The 12081-nt window shown below is 48.8% G+C and overlaps 1 protein-coding gene across 2 annotated transcripts in view; it reads right to left on the bottom strand.

The window, feature by feature from the left end:
• Nucleotides 1-9769, bottom strand: part of Srrm3 (serine/arginine repetitive matrix 3) — a 69137-nt gene extending 59368 nt beyond the window's left edge. For both annotated transcript variants that reach the window (XM_076923195.1, XM_076923193.1), the window contains exon 1: nt 9615-9769. The gene's annotated coding sequence lies outside the window, so the exon portion shown is untranslated. The remainder of the gene's footprint in view (nt 1-9614) is intronic.
• Nucleotides 9770-12081: the final 2312 nt, after the last annotated feature.

Below are 12081 nucleotides of genomic sequence, written 5' to 3'. Positions count from 1 at the left end.
TTTGTTGGGTGCTAAGGGGTATGCTACCAGCTGGACATGGGCTGAAGGCTCTACCCTTGGCTTTCTCCCCACCCACTGGTCTCCCTTTCTCTCGAGAAGATTCTAGTCTGGCCACATGCATACCCATCCCTGTCAAGTCTCCTGGGGACTCAGGACCTTCAGTTGTGTGGGCACTTCTTGCCTTGGTGAACAGTGGCTTCTCCTTCAATGGACAGTGGTTCCTTCTTAGCCACAGTTCTTTAGTGTCTGGTGTATTTCTCCTTTTCTCTCTCCCTCCATCCCTCCATCTCTTCCTCTCTCCCTTCTTCCCTCCCTCCTGCTCTCTATTCCAGATTATGTACCCCAAAGCTGGCCTGACACTCTAGGTCCATGGTTCTCAACCTTCCTAATACTGTGACCCTCCCTTTAATACAGTTCCTCGAGGTGTGGAGACCCCCAACCATAACATCATTTTTGTTGCTACTTTGTATCTGTCATTTTGCTACATTGTTCATCCTTCAGTGTTAAAAATCATAATGTAAATATCTATGCTTTCCAATGGTCATAGGTGACTCCTGTGAAAGGGTCTTTGAACTCTGCTCCCCAAAAGTAGTTGCAACCCCCCAGGTGAGAACCACTGCTCTAAATCCTCCTCCTGCCTCCTCCACCGGCCCTGGCTCACCAAGGTTTTTCACCTCTTCACTTCATTACCCTTGCTTCGACTCCTCTGCATCTCCATCACTCTTCAGGACCCATGGAGAGCACCAGTTTTCCCAGGAGCCTCCTCCTGTAGCCCACATCTGTATCTCTGCAGATAGCTTCCATCTAGCTGAACCTCAGAGGGTTGTAACTAACTGTTCATTCCCACAACTGCTCTGGGGAATCTTCAAGGTGAAAGTCAGGGTCAGATTGACCCCTGTGTCCTCTTGGCTCACACAGTGCCCAGGAACAAAGAGACACCCACTGTGTATAAATTATATTGATCCAGATGGTGGTACATACTGGATTTTATTTTATAATAATAATTATTATTATATTAATTATTATTATTTGATTTTTTTTTTGAGACAAGATCTCTCTGTGTAGCCCTGGCTGTCCTGGAACTAGCTCTGTAGGCCAAACTAAGCTGGCCTCAAACTCAGAGAGATCAGACCAGGTTGGCCACAAACTCTGAGAGATCCTCCTGCCTCTACCTCCCGAGTGCTGGGATTAAAAGCATGTGCCACCACCCAGCCAGGATTTTATTCTTATGGAATTCTGTTAAACCCATTGTCTATCACTTCTTGTGCGCCAGGAGGCAGATCCACACTTTAGCAGCCGGTCCTAAGGATGGAGGGTGAGCCCAGCTGAAAGCAGAGCCTAGGAGATGACTATCACCTGATTCTAGCTCTGAGCTCTTTCCACTAAAGTCCTGCAGGATCTGTGATCTCCCCTGGGGATGTGTGACCTACTCAGACTATCTCTGCCAGCAGCTTTGGCCACTCCCTTCAGCAGCCCCTGGCATGGGGCACTGACTGACAAAACCACCTCACTCTCAGGCTCATCTGCCCCATAGTCACCTCTTTCAAGGAAAACACAGAGCCCCCAGACCCTGAGGCTGTGCCCATGTGGGTCATGGATGAGGCTTCCTTCTCTGCTTTCATTAGCTTACTGGGGAAGCAGCCTCGCCCACAGCCGGTCCTTATACAGCCTCACAGGGGCTCAAGCTCCAGCATAGGGGGATAGTGTGCTTATGAACAGTCTCTGAAGACATCTTAGGATGCTCAAGCTACAGGAAAACAACAATGGATGCAGACGTCTCCCTATAGCCCATTTTCAGTGATTTAATTTCATGTACCTATGAGGGTATAGGAAGAAGCCTGCAAGGAGGTATCACAGTCTTAGTGCTTGTCTTTGGGTGATAAGAATGTCTGTCTGTCTGTCTGTCTGTCTGTCTGTCTGTCTCTCTCTCTCTCTCTCTCTCTCTCTCTCTCTCTCTCTCTCTCTGTGTGTGTGTGTGTGTTAGGAATGAATGAACTTTGTACATGCTAGCAGATACTCAACCACTGAGCCATGCCCCCAGCCCCTCCCTGGGGGATTCTAGGCAGGGGCTCTACCACTGAGCCACGTCCCCAGCCCCTCACTGGGGAATTCTAGGCAGGAGCTCTACCACTGAGCCACGCCCCCAGCCCCTCCCTGGGGGATTCTAGGCAGGAGCTCTACCACTGAGCCACGCCCCCAGCCCCTCCCTGGGGGATTCTAGGCAGGGGCTCTACCATCGCCCTACTTGGGGATTCTAAGTAAATGCTTTACCATTATGCTGCACATCTGACTTTGTAAGAAATTTTAAAATTGCCAGGTGGTGGTGGTGGCAGTACACACCTTTAATCCCTGCACTTGGGAGGCAGAGGCAGGTGGATCTCTTGAGTTGGAGGCCAGCCTGGTCTATAGAGTGAGTTCCTTGACAGCCAGGGCTACACAAAAAAATCCTGCCTCAAAAAGTAAATTAAATTAACTTCATTACCACTACATGTGTCCCTGTGTGCACAGGTATGCCCATGCGTGTGCACATATGCATACCACAGTGTCTATGTGAATACCACAGTAGTTCTTTTAAGAATCAGTTCTCTCTTTCTACCTTGCAAGGGGTTCTGGGGATCAAACTCAAGTTGTCAGGCTTGGTGGCAAATACCCTTACTCACAGAGCTGTGGTCACTGGTCCCAGGTCTGATAGTTGGCTTTGATATGTTATACAATGAGATCCCTCTGTTCCTCCCTCTGTGTGTGTCTGTCCCTCTCTTTCTGACATGGTTTTACATAGCTTAGATTGTCCAGAAACCCACGATGCAGTCCAGACTGGTCTCAAGCTCCCAGCAACCCTTCTGGCTCAGCCTTCCAAGGGCTGGGATTATAAGCATGAGCCAACATGTATAACCGAGTTCTTTTTAATTCTTTGTTTATGTTTCTAGGAGTCGGGTTCTTACTCTGTTGCCCTGGCTGTCCTGGAACTCGCTCTGCAGACCAGATTGGCCTCAAACTCAGAGATCCAGCCTGCCTCTGCCTCCTAAGTGTTGAGATTAAAGGAAAGCCCCTCCACACTTGACTCCTTCCTCCCCCGCCCCCCCTTTTTTTTTCTTTTTAAGAAGGGGACATTGATGAGAGAAGCCAGGACCTTGAGTATACTAGGCAAGTGCTCTCACTGAGCTACGTTCCCTAGGATTACCCGAGTGCACCTTTGTCAGCTTGAAAATAGGTCATTTGTAAAATCAAAAGATGCAACACATGTTGGTGTGGTGTTATATACCCGTCAGAGGATAGCCAATAAGTTCAGCCTAGGCTAGCCTGTTTCACATATTGAGACCTTGCTTAAGAAGGAATTCAACACAATTTGGTTCTGCCTGCCTGTCTCTGTCCTCGGTAATTCTGGGAAATGGTGGGTAAGAAGGCACCCCCGCCCCCACCCCAAATGAAGAAGCTGTCTGCATTCCAGGATCAGGGAGCTTCTTATAGCTTTCAGAGGCCCCAGCAAGATGCTGAGGGATCCAGGCTCTGTCTGCCAGCTTCAGCTGGCTCAGCAACCTCTGCAGTGGGCAGGAGGCCAGGGGGAGGCTGGCGGAGGCTGAGGCTAGGCTTCCTGCTGAGGAAACGGTGCTGCAGGCTGGCAGCTTTTAAGATGGTGGGATCCCTAGGGGTTGGTGGGCTGCTCTGGAGCAGAGGTCTACAGAGCCGTGGAAGGGCCTTTCTACAAGTCCAGTGGGTCGCCCAGACCTTAATTACTTGTCCAAATCCCCCACAAGAACCCTGTTTTGGATGATACAAGGCTAAGAGAGCTGGGCTGCAGGTGGAACTGTCATCTTCTGATGCTCATGATCAAGAAGAGAGGGGAGGAACAAGAAACACAGAAGTCACCACATGATAAACAAGACTAGACCAGACTGCAGTTGTGATTGCTGGCAGTGAATTTCTCCCTATCAAAGGACCCTAGACCTCTGACTTTCTCTCTAACCTCCTCACTTCTCTCTCTCTCTCTCTCTCTCTCTCTCTCTCTCTCTCTCTCTCTCTCTCTCTGTGTGTGTGTGTGTATGCCATAGTATATTTATGGCAGTCAGAGGACAACTTGTGGGACTTGGTTCTCTCCTTCCACCGTGTGACTCTTAGGCGTCAAACTCAGGTGATTTGGTGGCACTTGCCTTGGCCCACTAAACGACCTAGCCAGCCTTCTCCACCTCATTCCCTGAGGCAGGGTCTCTCCTTTTTACCTGGGGCTTCCAGTTGCTCTAGGCTTGGCAAAGAGCCCCAGAGATCTGTCCATCTCTGCCTCCCTAGTGCTGGGATTACACGTGAGCACCGCCTTGCTTGGAATTTTTACCACTGAGCCATCCCCCTGGCCCAGTGGTTCTCAACCGGTGGGTCACAACCCTTTTGGCGTGTTGAATGACCCTTTCGCAAGGAGTCACCTAAGACCACCTGCATATCAGACATTCATGTTACGATTGATAACAGTAGCAAGATTATAGTTATGAAGTAGCAACAAAAATAATTTTATGGTTGGGGTCACCACAATACAAAAAAAAAAACTGTATTAAGGGGTGGCAGCAGTAGAAACATCAAGAACCACTGTCCCAGCCCCTGACCCCTTCTTTCTTCTCCATGTTAGGGCCAAACTCCCTCCCACTTCTAACTTCTCCTCATTTACAGGTTACATCTGTCCTTCAGGGTCACCTCCATGAGCCTCTTGCTCCTTGGCAGGTCCCTCTCATTGCCCCCCTTTCTCTTCATTAACGCCTGCCCCCCAGCTTCCTGACCCTTCTCTGGGCCAAGCAGAACCAAGCAGGTCTCTCTTTCCTCCCAGATCCCTTACTTGTCCTAACAAGACACTGCTGTTCAGGCCCAGCCTTCTCCCAGCAGAATTCAGCTGCAAGGTTTCTTTTTCTCCCCAATTCCCCAAATCATTCTCAGCCAGCATCTCCTGTTGCCTCTGTCCTATGTACCCGGTGCTGGGGGTCTTTCGGGTTCTGATGAACCATTCTGGTAGGTATCAGGAGGGCATTTCTGCTATCCAAGAGGTCACTCTAAATCCAGGCTAGAGGTGTGTCTAATCTTGGCTCACCGTGGTATCTTGGATCCTGGTATTATTTTCTCTTTTGGAAGCTGATTCTGTTATTGGGAGGGACGGGTGGATTTTGAAATCGCAGCTGCAGCAGCCGATAAATCAAACCTTGAAACACTGGAGGTGATTTCCACTTCTGCTGATGAAATCACGGACTTCCTGACATGGTGTGTGTGTGTGTGTGTGTGTGTGTGTGTGTGTGTAAATGCATGTGTATTTACATGCACATGAAGGCCACAGGTTGATGTCAGATGTCTTTCTCAATTACTCTCCACCTGTTTGTTTTTGGGGCAGGCCCTCTCACTAACCCTGGAGACTTCTGATTAGTTAGATTGTCTGGCCAGTGAGCTCCAGCTTTCCATCTGTTTCCACCCTCCTAATGGTTAGACTGTGGATGTATATTACAGCACCCAGCTTTTTATACGAGTGCTGGGGATCTGAACTCAGGTCCTCGTGTTTGGATAACAAACACTCTACTGGCTGAAACATTTCTCCAACCCTTGTATTTTCAGATTGTGTGTGTGTGTGTGTGTGTGTGTGTGTGTGTGTGTGTGTGTTGGAAGGGATTGGACCCTGGTTCATTTAGTAAGAAAGTCATCTGCCACTGAACTGTGTACCCAGTTGTCTTTTTATCTCGACACAGGCTCTTGCTAAGTTGTCCAAGATGAACTCATTCCGTAGCCCAGACTAACCTTCACCTCAAAATCCGCCTACCTCAGCCTCCCAAGCACTTGGGATCACAGACCTTCTCTAACAGGTCTGGTTTAACATACAGGTCTATAGAGTACAGCGCTCTGAGAAATCTGACTTTGGTGGGAACTTTGATTGGTCATCTTGTGAGGCTCTATTACACACAGGGACACTGGGGACTTGTTGAAGGTCATACAAGAAGTTAAGATTGGAGCTGGGCTCAGAAATGCCCTTGGACTGATGTCTCCCGCCCTGGTGTTTTTGTTTTTTTTTTTTTTTTTTTTTTTTTTTTTTCCCTCCTGACTTCTGCTAGTCCACAGTGCTCTGGGAAAAGGTGGCCAAGGGCAGCATGGAGGCAGAGATGAGGGCAGCATTGTGTTCTGGAATCCACTCTGGGTCCCAGAGACAGTGGGCTTAGATTACACCAAGACTTTGGCAAAGCCACATCACATTTCTAAGTTTTGTATGGATCCTCGGATCCTCTGCAAAGGGAAGACAGTGTTTATTATTTTTAAGACAGGGTCTCTCTGTGTAGCCCGGACTGTCCTAGAACTCGCTCTGTAGACCAGGCTGGCCTTGAACTCAGAGATTACTGGCTCTGCCTCCTGAGTGCTGGGATTAGAGGCATATATTTCCCCCATCCCCACCCTACCCCCAACTGACGTGTGTGTGTGTGTGTGTGTGTGTGTGTGTGTGTGTATGTGTGTGTGTGTATAGGGTCATTCATGGTCATGTGAGTGTTTCAAAGTGTAGGTTAAGGAAAAGACTGAGGCTGGGGAATGTAGTTTGGTGGGAATGTGCTTTCTTAGCACGTACAAGTCTTGGGCTCCACCCCTAGAATTGCAAGAAAACAAAAAAAGAAAGAAAGAAAGAAAGAAAGAGAAAGAAAAGCAAAAAAAGAAAAAAGAAAGAAAAAGGAAAGAAAAAAAGAAAGAAAGCGAACCTGCCATCTCCTCCCTCGTGAGCGTCCTAAGAAAGGGAAGCCACACTGTTGGCTTTGGAGTAAAGGACGTGTGGGCAGAGGAGGGGACGGAGGTCAAAAGGGAGGCCGACTCCAACAGGGCTGCTGTGGCCATGGCTGTGTGAGGGGCTGAGAGCTAACCACTCAGAAGGGAATGGGCAGCCACCAGCTTTCTGAGGTCAGCAAGAGCCTGCTGGGAAGGGGAGGTGTGGTGAAGGTATGATAGTGACCAGATGGGACTTCTCTTGGAGGCGGGCTCTGGGAGGGGCAGGTTGCAGTAGGGGTGCACAAATGCCAGTTCAGATCACATTCTACCCACAAATGTCCCAGTGACCTTGGGCCGGTCGTCTACCTACCTCACTGTGTATGCCTCAAACTCCACACTTGTAAGTTGACCTCTCGAGTCAAGATCCCCACCCTTATCCTGACCTAGACAACAAGATGTCAGGACAGGTCATCAGCAATACACTTCTGCTCCAGGGACGAGAGCTAAGTGGCTTTGTGACCTTGGGGAAGTCAGTCTATCCTCCTTTCTCAGCTCTGAAAAAGGACCAATGAGATCTTCCTTGGGAAGCACGGGTGAGGACCAGCTGTGTCCATTGCAGTCACAAGCCAATCATGGTGCCTGGTGTGATATCCTCAGCTAACGTGGCTCTCAAAGGAGATGTCCTTTGGGAATCAAAAGACATACTTCAAATACCTCTAGGTATTTCTGTAGGGAATGTTACTTGTAATCTACTTACTAATATTCATCTAGTGCCTTTAGTATAATCGTATCACACACACAGAGACACACACAAACACACAGAGTATAACATATAAATATATATATATATACATATACATATATACATATATATGTATGTATGTATATATATGTATATATAATATATAACATATATACATATATATATATATATATATATATATATATATATATATATATAATTAACAGAGTTTCTCTGTGTAGCCCTGGCTGTCCTGGAACTCACTCTGTAGACCAGGCTGGCCTCGAACTCAGAGATCCGCCTGCCTCTGCCTCCCAAGGGTTGGGATTAAAGGCATGCGCCACAACCATCCAGCTCATTTGCACTTATTTATTTGTGTAGGGGGGCAGATGTGAGTGACAGTGAACACATGGAGGTCAGAGGACAACATGTGGGATTTGGTTTTCTTCTCCCATAATGTGGGATCCACATGCTGGAGAGATGGCTCAGAGGTTAAGAGCACTGACTGCTCTTCCAAAGGACCTGAGTTCAATTCCCAGCAACCACATGGTGGCTCACAGCCATCTGTAATATAGGATCTGATGCTCTCTTCTGGTGTGTCTGAAGACAGCTACAATGTACTCATATAAATAAAATAAATAAATCTTTTAAAAAAGTGGGATCCAGGGGCCAAACTTAGACTGTCTGGCTTGATGGCAAGTGCTTTTACACTGCGTCATCTCACTGGCCTAACACCTTACTGTTTAAATAGCTTCCCACTCATTATATAGATTATCCCAGTAGTTCCACCACAAAAGATTCTGCCCACTCTCTCAGCAAGTGCCCCAAGTCACCTTCAACAACAAAAGAGATTGTTAACATTCCACCTGTTTACACGGTAGGAGACACGCTCACAGAGGTTACATGACTTACCTGAAGTCAGATAACCTATATTTGATCCCCTGTTTCCTGACTTCAGAGGCTGTGCCTCTCAAACCACCCACCACTCACCTCTGAAAACCCAATCCATTCTCTTTTAGTCATCCTTCCAGAATTCCTCCTCCACCCCACACCGGAGTGTGCGATAGGATATAAAGTTTAAGAATCCCAAAACTAGTATTCTGTGGGAGTAATTTCCTAGTCAACATAGTTATATTTCTGGTTTGGGGTGAGGAATTTGATGCCAGCCCAGGTCATGACCTTAAGATGACCCTCTGGGTTCAGGAATCCTTGCTGTCCATTCATGTAACTGTCCTTTGCACTTGATACAGGATACAAAGTCAGTCCAGGAGCAGGTGAGTGGAGAGGTGTCAGGGGACTGAGAAGTTATGGCTGGGATAGAGCACAGACTCTGGAGTGTCACATCTGACCTGAGTGGCCTTTTTCTGGATCTCCCTGATCTGTCCTTATGGGAAGCAGTTGTCAGAAACAAGACCTGCAGGAGGCCTCAGTGTCCAGGCAGGAGCCCTTGAAAGAAAGTGGGAGACGCTGGCAAGCCAGAGGCTGCGTCTCTCTTCACAGTGTTTTATCAGAAATCTACCACAAGGCTAGACCTACCCTGGGCCTTAAAAATTCTTGCAGAATGTCCTTCCAAACTCCCAGTGGCTATTTTCACATCTGCACCCTCCACCCTCTTCCCAGTGTGAGAATAAATGCCAGCCTGCTAGAGACCCATTTCTCACTGCCAGCTCCTACCTCCCCCGGGAAATTGGGTAGCTGGGAAAAAGGCCAGACTGTCCCTTATGCAGGCACCCCCCTGCTGGACAGAGGCCCAGCATCCAGGTTTGGGGGTGGCTGCTCTTGCCACCTCTGCAAGTGATGGGTGTCTACAGTGTCCCTGAATCTGGTTATCCTTTCCCTGGGGAGCAGGTGCTTCTCTTAAGTTGGGGGGAAGGGCGACTGGATGATGGCCCGCTTGGCATGCTCATGGGTTGGACCATGGTCAATTTATGTCCAGGAGAGTATTCCCCTTGACCCTTGAATTCACACTTTCTCCATCACTCTAGGTGAAAAGACAAGCATTCTCTAGCTCTAATTCTACCTCGCCTGACCCCACGGACAGATAACTCCAGCAATTAAGCCCTCAACACCGATCCTCTGCACATCTGGGCCCCCAACTGGGGAGGCCTGAGGTCCAACCCAGCCCAGCCCCTCTGGGAAACACCCCCGCCCCATCAGAGGTTCTTACCTCCCCACTGATCTCTGCAGTCTTCTAGATGCTGGAGCCGGGCCTCAGGGTCCCGTTTGTTCCGGGTCTTTTGCTCGGCAAAGCTGCTCTGTGGCCTCCCCACGGCCCCGCGCCCCTGTCTTCCCGCAAGCGCCGCTGCCGATTGCTGAAATGCTGGACAGCGCACCACCATAGAGGCGGCCCCCTGGCCCGCCTGGAGGCTAGAGCGTCTCAGAGACCGCGGCTCACAGCGCCCTCTGCAGGCCTGGAGTACCCGATGCTGCGAATACGGGACCAGCAGGGGGCGGGTTGTGTCTATTCTCAGCGCTGCCTAAGAGCAAAGGCAGTCATTAATTTGGAATTGGGCACGGTCTTCTGTGTCTAAAGTCCTTACTAGCACTTTCCCTGAAGCCTTGGTGTAGCTGGAGGGCAAGAGGAAATCTCCAAAGATATCCTTGACATTAATGTCCTTGTGGCTGGACCAGGCAGGCTGGGTAGGAGTGTAAAGCTAGAACCCACTGGGGAAAGAATTTTTTTTTTTTTAAATCCAGCCCACTTCTTCTCTTCTCTCCATTTTTTCTTTCTTTCTTTTTTAGTAGGATCTCACGTACTCCTGACTATCAAATTCACTATGTAACTAAGGATGACCTTGAATCCTCCACCTCCAGAGTCCTGGAATTTTGGACAAGCACCAAGGACTAGCTTTGATTTATGCAGTTTTGGGAATGAAACCCAGGGTTTAGTGAAGGATAGGCAAGCACTCTACCAACCAAATTTCATCTGCAGTTGTGGTCCTCTGAGACAGGATGTTGCTACATGTCCGAGGCTGGCCTCCAACTCAGCAATTTTCTGTCTCTGCCTCAGGCTCCGGAGTCACCAGGCCAGGCTGGATAGAGGAGCCCATGAATAAGACAGTAGAGTGTTTGGTATTTCTCGGCTGGAAGTCACGGGATACCGAGTTCGAGTCACTGTTTAGTAACTTTGTGTGTAGCCATGAGCTGCCTGTCTGCACCAGCAACTGTCCTAAAATAGCCCTCTTCCTGAGTATGCAGAATGGAAGAAGCTTAGCCATAACCATGAAGGGAATCCAGGAGTATTGATTGCTCCTTCTTCAGTCCCCTGCAAGAGGCTCCCCATAGCATGTTAGACATGCCAGAACCATCTAGAAGGGGCAGGGCTGGGGTGAGGAGAGTCAGAGTGCAGAATTTAAGAAACTTTTTGGAGGTTTGGAGAGATGGCTCAGCCAGCAGTCAAGAGCTCCGGTTTTCCTAGCGGTGAACCAAGTTCTATTTACAGCATCTACAAAGTACTTCAGAACCATCTGCAACTCCAGTTCAGAGGATCTGTTGATGTCTCTGTATTTTTCTTCCTTCCTTCCTCCCTCCCTCCATTCCTTCTTCTTTCCTTCCTTCCTTCTTTCTTTCTTTCTTTTTTTTTTTTTTAAGTTTTTTTGAGAATGGGGTCTCACTGTGTAACTCTAACTGGTCTGGAACTCACTATGTAGGCTGGTCTTGAACCCCAAAGGTCTGCCTGCCTCTGCCTCTCAAGTGCTGGGATTAAAGGTGTGCACTACCAAGCCTCACTCCCATCACTCTCTTCTAACCTCCCCAGGTACCACACACATGGTGCACATACATGCATGCAGGCACCACACACACACACACACACACACACACACACACACACACACACACACAGAGAGAGAGAGAGAGAGAGAGAGAGAGAGAGAGAGAGAGGCAAATGAGAGAGAAAGAGAGAGAGGGGGGAGATCTGTGCATCTGCATGTATTTCTTGTGAGCTTGTGAGTCTGGCTTGCAAGTCTGTGAGTATATGAGGCCATCTGTGGCTGCCTGCCTGTCTTACTAGAGCCAGTGTGCACCCTCATCCCCACCCCTCCTCCTTCCCACAGGTTTCCTTGCCTGTGTCTTTGGTGTGTGTGTGTGTGTGTGTGTGTGTGTGTGTGTGTGTGTGTGTGTGTGTAAGATCCTTACAGAACAAAGGTCAGGAGTGAGTAAGACAGTGGGCTACAGCTGCTACTGCCAGCTCTGCCACCCCAGAGCCCCAAGGGTGAGTCTTCAGCGGGTCTTCCACCTTCCTGCTGAATTAATATTTCATCAGCTGGGGTTCTGAGCTGGCTAAGCACCAGTTGGACTGCTCCTTCCTTCCAGGGAGAGTCTGCCCTTCAGTCTGTCTGGACTTTCTAAGGCAGAGAGCAAAGGGTTCTGCAAGCAAACCAGTGGCTGGGAGAGGACCTTCAGAGGACCTGCAGTCTCTCCTGGTTTCAGGAGCCAGAACTGGGGTTATGAAGAGGACAGGGGGAAGGCCAGGGAGGTACAGGGCTGAGGTGTGTCCTTCTCCCATCTCAGTGCAGAGATCATCCCTTAAAGGAAGTTGGCTTTTTGAAGCTTGCCACTGAATCTCAGTCCCTGAGCAGCCCTGGCTTCCAGGCTTTTTTTTTTTTTTTTTTTTTTAACTTAAGACTGGACCT

The sequence above is a fragment of the Arvicanthis niloticus genome, chromosome 24, assembly GCF_011762505.2.
Source record: "Arvicanthis niloticus isolate mArvNil1 chromosome 24, mArvNil1.pat.X, whole genome shotgun sequence".
Lineage (NCBI taxonomy): Eukaryota > Metazoa > Chordata > Mammalia > Rodentia > Muridae > Arvicanthis > Arvicanthis niloticus.
This window is presented reverse-complemented; position numbering and strand designations above follow the sequence as displayed.